We start from the raw sequence: 13,429 nt of genomic DNA on the forward strand, positions 1-13,429 counted from the left end.
GAGTTGAGTTGAAAATAATTGTTTTTTGTAAAGAAATAGTAGCAGAATAGCCAATTGAGTCAGTCCTCTTTTGCAATGCACTTTGTTTTTCCCCTGGCTCTGTTTTTTTGGAACAAGGTACAGTCACACCTGTTGTCAGTGTCAAACTTGACTTACCCAATGCAATTTACCTATAGTAGGTGTTCCTAAAGCTAACACATCTTTAACAGTGTGTTTGAATGTGATCCAACTCATATTTTGCATAAAAAACATGATGAGTTCAAAAGTATAATGCTTTGCCAGACTTTAAAATATCCAGCAGTGTATAGTTGAGCAGCCATATCTTTAAAACACTAAAACACATACAGATTTATGACATGATCACATATGACATTATTTTCTCCTATTTAATTTCCAAGCTGCAGAGGTTCATGCTGTACCTTGCACTTTGGGTTGCTATGCAAGTATTAAGTGCATTGAATGGTGTAGCATACAAAAATGAGACATATGGAACTTGGAGCATCCAGTAAAAAACAACGTTTGAAAGATACATCCTGGGATGGGCTGGAACACATCATCAGATATGTTTCCTGAGGTCATCGGGTGTTTCCAGTCTTTCAATATCATACACCCTCATTCAGGCGACCCAGCCAGGGCTTATCAGACCCTGGCTTGTGTCCCAGCAGCATTGGCCCACGGATCGCTCCTCCTGATCCAAAGCCATCTGGAGGCCCTCTCTGCAGCTTCCATGGTGAACCTGATGGCCTTCCTCTTTGCAACTCCAGTCATGTTAAGTAGGGTGAAGACATTGCACATTGAGCAGCGAACAAAGCCTCTACATCCCACTTTGACAGGCTCACAGCGAGCCCTCCAGTCTCTCAACAGGCACTGTTCCACCAGCTCCTGGTACTTGGACTGCTTCCGCTCATTTGGCTCCTCTACACAGTCCTCCCAGGGAACTGTCAGCTCTATCAGGAGCACCTGCTTTGTAGAGGCTGATGTTAGCACCACGTCTGGCCTCAACAAAGTCATTATAATGTGGTCTGGGAACTTGAGTTGCCTCCGCAAATCCACTTGCAGCTCCCAGTCCGATGCAGAGGTGAGCAGACTGGCTGCTGAACAGGGCTATGCCCTAGGCTGCTCTCCAGCCCTGACAAAGGTGATGTTCCTCTAACTGCCTACGTGCTTAACGTTAGCCATGGCTTTGGAGATGGCCTCTGTAACCGGCGTCAGCACCTGGTCATGTCGCCAGTGGTAGCGGCCTTCCCCCAGGGCTGTTTGGCAGCTGCTCAGGATGTGCTCCAGGGAACCTTTTCCAGGGCACCGAGGATATGCTGGAGTATCACCTTTGCCCCAGAAGCGGAGATTTGCTGGGCTGGGTAGGAGATCATACACAGCTTGGACCAATAACTCGATTTGCTGGGCTTCCACCTGCCAGATGTCAGACCAGGTTATCTTTCGCTCCAGCGCATCCTCCCACTCAGTCCATGCTCCTTGCTGTCGCATACCCATCATCCTGCTGGTCCGTTCTTCCTCTACCCCTGCCCTCACCTCCTCCAGGACCAGACGGCGTCTGTCATTGCCATGGGCCTTGTCATAGTGAGGTTGGAGGATAGCTCGCAGCCCTGCCAGTCCTGTCGCCACTGTGCCCACCAAAGCCCTGTGTCTCAGCCGAGACTCAACGATCTTTAGGCCTTCCTGGGCTCTCCACTTCCGGCCTGTTAGCACAACAATGCATACTGAAGACAATCTGGAGTCCCTGGAGAGTATTGGTCCTCCTGTACAGTGCTGCACTCCTCAAACTACATGGCAGACCCAGCCATCTGGGGAGGTAGCTGCTGGTCTTCCTCTCCAGAGTCTTGACTATTGACAGTGTTACCTTATACATCAGAAGAGGCCAGAGGACTCAAGTAGGATACCATGGTGGTAGATCCAAGCCTTAAACCTGCTGGGTAAGCCAGACTTCTCTACCATGGTGAGTCAAGTCTCAAGATGCTTGATGGTTGCTTGGACTGCAGTTGCATCCCTAAGGCTACAGTCAAAGACCTATCCTAGGCTCTTGACTGGTCTCTCGGTGATGGATGGGATTGCAACGCTATCCAAAAATAAGCAAAACTTGTCCACCACTTTCACTTTCTTCAACACCATGGCCCTGGATTTGGTTGGTTCTCCTTGCCCATGAGAAGAGCTTTTCCAGGCCCTGGAGGATCCACCTACCATCTGGCACTGATGTTGTGCTGACAGTAAGGTCGTCCATGAAGGCTGTGATGGGGGGCTGCCAAACGCCAGACTTGGACTACACGCCACTTCACACGCTGTGTGATTTATCTTGAAACACTGCAAAGTGGTGAGTTAAATGCATGTTTTTACCAAACATGGGCAAATGTATACAGTGATCTTTGATACTCAAATGGTACTCATTTAGCATCTATCCACGTTTAAAAACAATCATTATAAAGTATTTTATATGGTCTCAAGGTTCCCATACACATAAAATGTACTTCTATGTTTTGTGCTCTTTAGCAGCCTTTGTGCTATTGAAAAGCCCACAACACATTTCCTCCTCTAGTCTGTTTTTTGTAATTTGCATTAGTAAATGGTCATTATAATTAGTGTGTTGAAATGGTGGCTTTATGTCTTTCACAGATTAGGAAACATATATTAAGGTGTAAGTTGATATCATTGTAGATGTATTGGTAAATCTTTATATATAAAGTGGCTGTGGAGGCCACTACTTTCCAATAATTCAAAAGAAATTAACATCTTTATAATCAACGAAAATTGTCTTAAAATACCATTAATACTACTGTATATCAACAGTCATTTGTAGTTTTAGTATGTAAAATATAATACTGTTATATAAAATACAATACTTGCAGTAGTATCAGTAGTAGTATTACATCAGTACAGAGGTTTTCTGACGAATTTCACTAAATTGCTTCTCTTATGTGGGTCTGCAGAAAAATCAAAGACTAATAGAGGAGTCATGGAAGCTCACCTGGGAATTTAGACTGCACCATCCTGTGCAGAGCTCAGTGAAACTCATGTCATTCTAATATCTGGTGTACATTTAACAACTTTTGCACAGCTGCAGCATCAGAGTTGGAGCCAGCACATCTAACACAGTGTTCAAATTACATGCCCGTCACTCTCTGAGGTATTACGATGTGTTTGAAGTTGAGCAGCTCCAAACTGTAATTCTGTTTTACTGGAGAAAATCCTTGTCCCTGAAACATCTTTAACAGCCTCTTGAACCATTTTTTTTATAATTCGCAGCATGATAAATGAGCCGTGCGCCTGCATCTCCCCTTCTTACCTAAAAAATACATCCTGTAATTTATCTTCTTTTTACAAATATGCCCACCTTTTTGCCTTTTCAAGCACTACCACTGAGAGTCATTACTCAAGGCATGCGCTGCCTCTCCCCTCCCCCCTCCACGCTCCCAAACCCCCACCCCACTCCACCCCACCCACCTCCACGTTTAGCCCTGGGGCTGGATATCTATAATTCATCTTTTATCTGGCACTCACAGTCCTGCTTGCTGTTCCACACAGCCGTTGCCCACTTCACAGGGTAAAGCCGCCTGCTGCCGCTCGCTTTAATACAAGTCTCACAGGGCACCTAGATATTGATTGTAATCCAAGGTAAACAGCCTGGTTTGCATAATCATGCCTTTCACAAGTGAGCATCTCAGAAAACGAGGCTGCAGTGCTCAGGCTTTGGTTTGAGGGGGATATGGCATGCCAATCTGGCACCAGCACCACTGCTTTATAGGGTCTTAATAGCAACAGGGGGCCTGACCCTGAATCATATCAAAGGCAAAAATGTTGTTAAAGGAAAAACTGTGTGTTGTGTGTGGAAGTTAAAGCTGTAACAAGAAAAAGCACATAGCTGCCTCCCTGTGTGTTTCAGTTTATGACTTTTTCCAGCTCAGAGTACATGCAGTGTGCTGAATGGGAGCCAAACATGCAAATCCTAATATATGAGGTCATGCTGTGTACTGTTTATCCACGGTAAGTTATTTATCCTCAATCATGATATAGAAAGAAAAGCAGGACCAAATGTGAAGAATAATCTGCAACACTAACTGACTTACTGGAAGAGACTGTACTTTATTCAACTGTGTTTTGGAACAGGGCCTTCTCTGTGTGCCGTTACTTGAATGCCTTGCTGACTGGTGAAGTTGTGAAAACATACTCTACAAAAACTGTTGCATTTATCGGCATTACATTAAAGTGTAAAGTAATGTCAGTTTAATGACATTACTCACAAGATTGTCTGTAAAGTTGTAAAATGTTGATTATCTGTTTGTTTCATGTTCCGGGGTATTGCCAACATACTGTAAATACATAAAGAAGTGTGCTATTCACTAGTTATTTACTTAAGATATTTTTACTTAAATTCTCCAATGACAGACACTAAATGGACCATGGCTCTTGCAATTACTCAACCTATGACCATATGAGGAATTACCACTGGAACCTTCATCAGCAAATCAGTGGCCGTTAAGTGAACTGCAGTAAGCATCCTGTTGTTTGTGCTCGTGTGCATGCTTGCACTCCGTAGGTAGGCATGAGTCAGCATCCTGGGCATCGGCCAAAAAAGTGACGAGATGAGACTGAACGTGATTAACCTGCATTATTTTAATAGATGAGGTAATTAAGTTACACTGTTATTATAATTTGATTATAAACTATATTTGAAACTATATTTGACCTATGTTTGACTGTCCAGTGCTGGCAAAGCACTAAAACGGAGTGTGAAGATAGGTGCAAGACTATAGTTTGACTAACATTATGTTTTTTTGTTATCAGCTTGCTTGCTATCAGAGTATAGGCTAGTGACGTTGAACTAATCCATTCTCATTGTGTGATACGCTGAATGCATTTATATGATACGTCGGTGTTAGCTTACTAGCCAGCTTTTTTGAGCGCTGTTTGTCTAGCTTTCACTGAGAGGCTCACAATGTCAGCATAGCTAAATTTGCTGTATGATGATACAAATGGTTTGTGAACTAGACTATTTTTATTATAAATAAGATGTGTTGCCAAACATCGTTACTGATGTGATAGTTACCATCATCACTCTCATTTTGCTAACTCGATCTACTAATGTTTCAGCATAATTGAATAGACATTCACTTTTAACATTGTCAACTGATGTTACTGTACTGAATGGGTCCAGCAGTAGGACAAAAGACAACAATAATCCTAAACTAATGTCAGTTATAAACAGATTACAGGAGTGGGATCAGTGACGTTAGACTGTAAAAAAATGCACATAAAATCTATAAAGTAACAGGTTTTGAAGAACTTTTGTGCTGGTAGCCGGTTGTTTGTTGACTTTAGCGCACTCCATTTCTAAGCTAACGTTAGCTAGTGTTGCACGGTGTTGGCGCTATAGGGGAGTGGAAGAGAGGTACTGAGGCAAGGCACTCAGAGGTGAGCATAAACATCACATCCTTAGGATTTTCCCAGAAAATTTGTCCCAAGTCTTTTAAATAGAAATGAGTCCACTTCTAGAGGTAATTGGAGAGAGTTGCCAAAGGTCTAATTTTTTAAGTTACGTCACAATCTGTTCACACTTTGGCAATAAAAAAGCGATTACTATATGTTAATTGCTTCACATGCTTACACTGACTACCTTTAAAAGGTATATTCAGATTTTTTCATGTCTTTCTTAATACAATGCTCAAATGTCCATATGTATGTCGAAAGAGGTATTAGTTTCTACAAGTTTCTATTTCTCCTCTCCATATGTACAGTGAAAATCCCTTTGTAGAATGACCACAATGTAAGAAATAGAGAAAACAAGACTAAGAGTCATGCTAGCAGTTCTTTGAGGCTGTGCCTAAGTACAGTAGTTCTTTGAGCTAAATGCAAACATCAGCATGCTAACGTGCTTACAGTTACAAAGCTAACATGCCGATGTTTAATAGGTGTAATGTTTGCTGTGTTCACTGTCTTAATCAGTATTCTAATATTTGCTAATTACCACTAAACATAAAGTACAGCAGAGGGAGATGGAAACTTAGTAAACATTAGTTTTGTGGATATTTGGTAATACAATTAAATTAATGATGGTGTTACATTAATAGTTAAGGTATCACAAAAGTTATTATAATTCATCCTGAGTGGACCATGAACGTGTGAACAAAATTTTTCCGTCTAATAGCTGCAAACATTAAAGTGATGTCACTTGAGTCAATGTCAGTTGGGTATGAAGACTTCACTTTGAAAATGAAAAAAATGTGGGGGTGTGAAGTTAGAAAGAAGTGAGCTTACCAGACCTTGGTAGTCTGCTCCTTATCTCTGCTTGAGACTACGGGGCTCCAGGCTATATTAGATGTTATTAGCATAACACCTCTTTTGAACATACAGCGAGTAAGCGAACTCTAGCGGATGGAGCGCAAAAAATTGTCCAGATATACTACAGGTGATGTAGGGCGATGAGGGGAGTCGAGAGGAGGGGATGAGATGTTTTTTTGTGCCGCTTGTGATTTCTCGCTCTGAAACAATGTTATATTTTATACAGGCTCATTATAGGCTGTAATAAAGAGTGATGTTGATTATCCGTAAGTTATTGTCAGTTACTCTCAGTTAGGCTACTGTCAGAATATTAGAGTTATCTTACGATCTAGCTAGCACCTAGTTACTAGTCAGGTTTAAATTCAGAGATTTAAATCTAAAACATGATATGAAAATACATTCGAGGTGGAGAAAGTGCGTGAAACTTTCGCAGAAATATTACTGGGTGCGTTTTTTCAAACAAGCGACATGTCGCTCAGCCTGTTCGCTGACGCACGGAGCAGATTAGGACATCTTGGTTTGCTTGTCCACACTGGGTCCAGCTATGGATCAGTGTAACATAACAACATAATCTCTGATTGAAGTGTTGATTGTCTAGTTCCACTGAGGGTAATGTAGGCACCACTATCACAACTGTCCATCATGACAGTGTTATAGGAGTGCAATGTTAAATTGGTGGAACTAGACAAACACTTTTTTAAAACCACTGATGTCACTCTACTAGTAGCAAAAGAGGAAATGTCAGGGGATGACAAAATACATCCTGTGGGGATCATGAATGTCTGTAAAAGATTTCTAGGCAATTTGTCCAATAGTTGTTGAGACATTTCAGTCTGAACTAAAATGGTGGACAAATTGACGATCAAGCCCTGCAAAAATGCATTCTTAAGTTCTGCTGAAGCTAATATGAGGCTTTGGCTGTCTGTGAATAAGCCAAATGTGAGCACTATATTAAGACAGATGAAAAAATCTGAACCAATTCTTTAGTATGTTTAGAGTTCTTAAAGAATTTCACTATGTAATTACCATTATTGTAAAAGCTTAATTAAAAAAAAAAATCTAATTTAGATCAAATTTAAATGTGATCTATTTATTTATTCATTTTTTGTTCCCTGTCCTTTTACATTAGAGGACCTGTCACAAGTGCTAAAGAAAGCCATCCTTTTTGTCTTTCTGTTCATCCTTAATAAGTAACCCACATTACCTCCTGGAGTTATTTCGGAGATCAGTATTACAACACTGGCGCAGACTTTCCATCACTTTCATGCGCCCAATTGCAGCATTTGGGATGAATACTCCACCAAAAATTAATTGTACATTTAATATGCTCCTGGTGTTTCTCAAACTCACTGACATGGACAGTGCCTTTTTTATAATTCTACAGAAGAGAATAATGGCTGAATTAGTTTCCACTTCTAAGAAAACCAAACAACAGGGCCCTGCCTGACCCAGATTTCTCTGTATAAAGTATTATATAAAACTTACAATACATGATCAAATAACCAGTTCAAGACCAAATACAAAGGGGAGCTTTCTTTATCTTTAAATATTTAAATTAATTACTTAATGTGACCAGTAATGTTAATAGTAATTCCATTAGAAAAACCTGTTGTCCTAATACTTGCATCTGCAGTGCACAGATAGTGGAGGGGTATAATTCCCATCCACTATTGCACAGACCCTAAGTTCAGTTCCTGGCAGCGTTATCACCAATTTGCTTATGCATTCTGGTTAACAAAATTGGCCATGTTTATGAGTGAGAAAGATGGTATGGATTCTTGCCCTTGACAATATACAACTTATTACTGGTGAGGCCTTACGTTGCAATAGGCAATACACCTAATGTAGTTGTCTAACGGCATGGCTCTGTGGTTTTAATTTTGTTCATTAGTAAAAACTGAAGCTGTGATTTCAAATGCAAGTAATATGCCTTTGCACTTCCTGTTGTAGCTCTTTGTCATATTTTGGAATGATAATAATTTTGGGTTGCAGTTATTGTGGGATGCTTGCAATCCCATGTTTGTTGGCATTTTTATTAACAGACAAAATGATTCCCATATAGTCCATTTTATCCACAATGGGTTTTTCAATAAACTTGTATTATCACAATGTTCTTCTCCAAACAATCAAATATTTTGGAACATTTTGACTAGATTTGTCAAATGAACGCTGAACTGCTTCCGGTCTACAAGCAGCCTGTATGCGGTCAAAGTTTCCAGCAAGGATATGATTAGATTGGGCTGGCACTTAAGACCCAAGTACAACCAAAAGAATTATAGCAATACACTAAGGCTGTTGGGGGCAAGAGAAAGAACAGACAGCAAGAAGTTTTATTCCTACCTTGTCTTGTAGCTATTACTTCTAACAGTTAAGGTTAACACCGTGACTGTTTAGTTAGGCTCAGATGAACTCTGGCCTGTTTATTTTGGTTTGTTGAGGCTGGTGTGAACAACCGGGCCAAGACCACCAAAAAAGGACAGAACTACTATTAAAGCCACCTGCTTATCATGAGAACTGTCCAAGAAGCAATCTGTAGTTTTTGCTGTTTCTCATTAAGGGGTGAGTGAAACATAACGACCACACAGTATCTCTCATAACTATTACAGTGAGATGCCTCTTTTTGTTTCCCTTTCTACCTCTCAGTCATTACTTTTGACATGATGTCCAGCTGCAGTCTCAACTAATAATGCTCCAGATCAGTTATTTTTTTGTGAGCCCTTTCTGAACAGCAGAGAAGATAAATAAAACATTAAAGTGCATTGAAGTGCAGCATGACAGGAATTTGACATTCCATCAGGGTGGGTCCACATGTTTATACATCTTAGTAATATCTTCAATGGTAATAAATCAGTGTGAACACCAAATGTGCCGGAACGAAAAACTTTTTTTTTTTATTGTTCATTGGTTGTGAAAGAGACCACAGACAATTATACCTTACCCAAGAGGCTTGCTTTTTTCACAAACAATGAGGCAAGGTGTTTTGCTTTGTTAGCAGTGGAAACTCAGGTTTGCTGCATTGTCTTTACGTCACCATTCAGCTCTTTAATCCAGAGTAACTGGCCAGGATGCATTAAATCTGGTATGGATATTTATAGTACTCAAAGGATGAATAGGGATTTTTGGTAACCCAAGTCCAAAATTTCCACCTGTTAACAAAAAATCTGTAAATCAGTTGGCCATAATTACCATGCTAAGCTCATGCCTCCTCTTTGACCTCTATGACTTTACCATGACTGTTACTCTCATTACAGACTTTACCTTTTTAGCCCCACTAGCAGTAAGGTTCTAAGAATAACTAAATTGTCAGTGTGGTGTTTCTACCTGAAGCACTGAAGCCTTTAGGAGCTGCTGCCAGGGCTTTCAGCTGACTGGGCTGAAAGGGACAAAGTACATTAACGGCCATCAATTGTGTGTCACCCTCCTGTCTGCTAATCCTTGTGTGTTTGTTGTGGTTTATGTGTGTCTGCTTTACTCTCCTATCATCACTCAGGAACCACAGTGAACATCAAAGGATGGTGTCTACTGACCAAGAGCTCTCCAGCCCATACAAGTCCAAGCAAATGGAAGAAAAAACCTTTAATGAGAAACCACGGTATGTTCAGAATTTCAAATCAGACGAACGATTTAACTAATCTTACACAGCATGGGGAACATATTGGCTCCTTGTGTGGTATGTACTGTATAACCTGGTATGTTACGTAAAAATGTACATTTGAAAATATTGTCCCTCCATTGTACAACTGTTGGGGATTAGTATTAGTGGGGATTGTTGAGGTTTCATGGCGGAAAAAAAACTCTGCTGCTGTCTTTGCTCCAGCTGCCTACAAGCCATGACCTTGGGTGGGCCAAATTGGTTTCCGTTGGTCTGCTCTGTAGCAGAGATTGAGTCTCTCTGAACTTCTGCCAGATCAGTTTGGCACCCTAACCCCTTCAGTGACTCTCTTTTTGTCCTTCTGCTGCCCTGTGAAGGTCAGATGGATTAGCACATACCTTTCAACTCCACAAGGGTATAAGTCATGGCCTCAGTGCTATTTCCAGTGCCATGCACTGCAACCATTGTCACAAGGACATTTTTGAAGACGGGAGCACACAAGAGCTGAGTTTGGAATACTATCACACAACAAGTGAAAAGGAGAATCAAGATGAACAAGGATGTTGTTGCTCTGGAAATTATTCATGCCAGAAATTTTTCATGTCAGCACCAAAAGTTGAGACTGGTTCAGCTTTTTTGTGAGAGGACCCTGCATTTTATTGCGGAGGCCCCTCTGTTGGCGTCCCTGTTGCACTGCTGGACTTGTTCCCTTCAAATGAATGACAGGGCCGTACCGTTTATTAACAAGAACAAAAAAGGACGTCAAGTGGGAATCAGTGCTAACATTAGCAAGTTAAGCTAACAGCTAACAGCATGATGGAGACTCCCAAATGTTAAATGTTGTAAAGTGACGGAGCTTAAATTACTAACAGCTTATAGCTAACTTTATGTGGACTGTTTAAAAATTGGGGAAAGATTTTTGTTGATGTTTTCCAGTCGTTAGCACCACAGATGATGACAGCATATATTTCAGTGATGGTGGCCCGCAGTTGTCCCTCAATCATCGCCATAGGAAATGGTTACCTAGAGGCTCGAGGTTTAAGGCATGGTCATATTAGATTTCTGTCTGACGAATGTTTCCTTTGTCTCCTATTTACTTCAAATGAAGCCTACACGATGGACAAATTAAAGAATATGTTTCCAGTTTCAGTGGTATCTCCAGGTAGTTTTGGCAGAGTGGCAGGTCAGAGTTCACCTTTTTCAACTTTGACTAAGAGGATGTGCTTGGTAGACTAACAGAACAATGATGCTCTGTGTTTGGAAAATGCTGAAGTCATTTTGTACAGTATCACACCATGTCCTTTGTTGGGCCTTCAAATGTCTTATCTCCTTTACAAATTTCAATATACACACCCTAACTATAGTATTCTTATAGTTTATATTTCATCACATAAAAGGGTATGATGATTACATTTCAGTTTTACTTTAAATTACAGCCAGCTTCTAGTTGTTACTTTTTAGTGGATTCCTCCTTTAAGAGATACTGCAAAGTTTATGAAACTTTTTGAGACCTAACTGGTTATAGTGTTGGCTGATCTGCTTCAGTTCAACCTTACACGAACTCACAGTGAGTGACATGTGGAATAACATCAATGAGACCTGAGCTTCGCAAACTGGTAAATAAATCATGGTGCTCAGGTGTGACGTGCAGAATTTTTATGTCCAAGTTACTGCATAATAAGTTTTTTTCAGTTTCATAAAGACTTCTGTGTTACTGAACAATGACCTCTTGAACTGACTCATCGCCTTAAAACTGTCCTTACAGATAAACTGATGAGACACATATGACATATTCTATTCCAAGCGCTCTAATTATGGAATTAGGTCCCCTTGTTAGAACAGTGAAAAGCAGGATGCGATTAGAAAAGTACAGCATAAAATTATACAAAACCTACATCAAACTATCTGGAATACAATTTGTTTTTCATCCTTTGTAAAGTTCAAAGTTAAAATTACTGCCATAAATCATACCTGCGAGTTAGTCCACAACCTGCCTGATAAAATCTCATGAGCATGTGATTGTTTTTGGACTTGCTGCTAAGGAAAAGAACATAGAATGTAAGAAATGAATAGCATGCCGTGCCAGAGTTCATATAGAGGCCAAGCAGATGGTTTTCAGAAATTATAGTTAATTGGTAACCCCCTCTGAACTTATTTTGTTGAACTTATAAGTTGTTTTAATATAAAAATGAGATCAGAGGAAATACTGTAAATATGATTTAAGTCTTGTACACTGAAAACTAAACAATTTGATCTTAATCATGTTAAGGAGTAATGAAAGCAAACAGGTCCTTTGTAATGAAGATGTATAGATGAAGAATAAAGAACGAAGCATGTGTGTGCATATAAAGCTTTTCCTGTGACGTCTACTAGAGGCTCTGCTGTGTTTTTGCATTACAATAGAGGGTGAGTTCAAATACCTTACAAACTAAATTTTTGCTTCTTTATTGGCATGAATTTGAGCACTTAAGTGTTTGAAACAAACTTTCAGTGTACAAACCGGCCTTTCACAAGCTATAGCTAATTAGCAACTTAAAGACCATTGACTACATAAGTTTCCTTTGGATCATGGTGCCAAACTTCTGTAAGAATTAGCAAATGCTAACAGATAGCTTTGAATTTTACTAAATATCTACATATATTTCCCAGAGGGTGAACCATTTGCATTTTTCTTGTGAGATTTCTCTTGGTGCAGGTTACAGTCAACTGAATTGCCACTGAAATCAACTGCAATTGGTTCTAGAGACCAAAAACATCCTCAGCAGTCAGGATTTAGATCATACCACAACTCAACAACAGCTACATTATGTGTACTAAATGATTCTGTTGATCATGATATAATTTGGGTGTGAGAACTCCCTGGGAATGTAGTAGGGATGTAGCCCTGAGGCTAACAGTTCAATGTCTGAGCTGCAGAAACATTCCATCCTGTCCATCCGAACCATCTTAAAGCTATCAATGGTAGTGATGGGAAGTAATTCCACGGTGAAAAAAACAGGCCAGAACTCTCTCTACTGGCATGTTTAGTGAGGGCACAGTTTAATAAGGTAGTGTTCAAAATATAAATGAGTATGACAAAATAAGAAAGATAAAAAATTTCATTTTAATGTTTATGATACTATTTTATACAACTACATTCCACTTTTGATACATTTCAGATATCTCTTATAAAATATTATCTTGTTTTAAATCTTGCCAAAACAAAATGTATGTATTACTACCCCTAACCATACTCTTAAGTGTTCACATATTAATAGTTTTAAATGCTTTCAAGACCCACATGGAACACCTGATGAGGAAACTGGAGGTCAAAATTGGCTTTTTAGATAGAAACAATCTTTCTTCTCTTTTGCTAGTCGGAAGACCACTGAACTATCTACAATTGTGTCTGCTGTTGACTGTGGTGAAATTGTGTACATGCATGCCTCTCTCTCCACCTTAAAGCATCTTGACTCTGTATGAGAGTGGACAGGTGATTAATTCCTCACTGTATCTCATATGAAAAGGTAGGATGGCCCTCCTTAACTGACAGAAGATAATTACATTGTG

At 39.9% G+C, this 13,429-nt stretch overlaps 1 pseudogene; it reads right to left on the reverse strand.

The window, feature by feature from the left end:
- Positions 1 to 639: 639 nt before the first annotated feature.
- LOC120783936 overlaps positions 640 to 13,429 on the reverse strand; it is a 38,166-nt pseudogene continuing 25,376 nt past the window's right edge.

This window comes from Xiphias gladius, chromosome 22 (assembly GCF_016859285.1).
Source record: "Xiphias gladius isolate SHS-SW01 ecotype Sanya breed wild chromosome 22, ASM1685928v1, whole genome shotgun sequence".
Taxonomy (NCBI): domain Eukaryota; kingdom Metazoa; phylum Chordata; class Actinopteri; order Istiophoriformes; family Xiphiidae; genus Xiphias; species Xiphias gladius.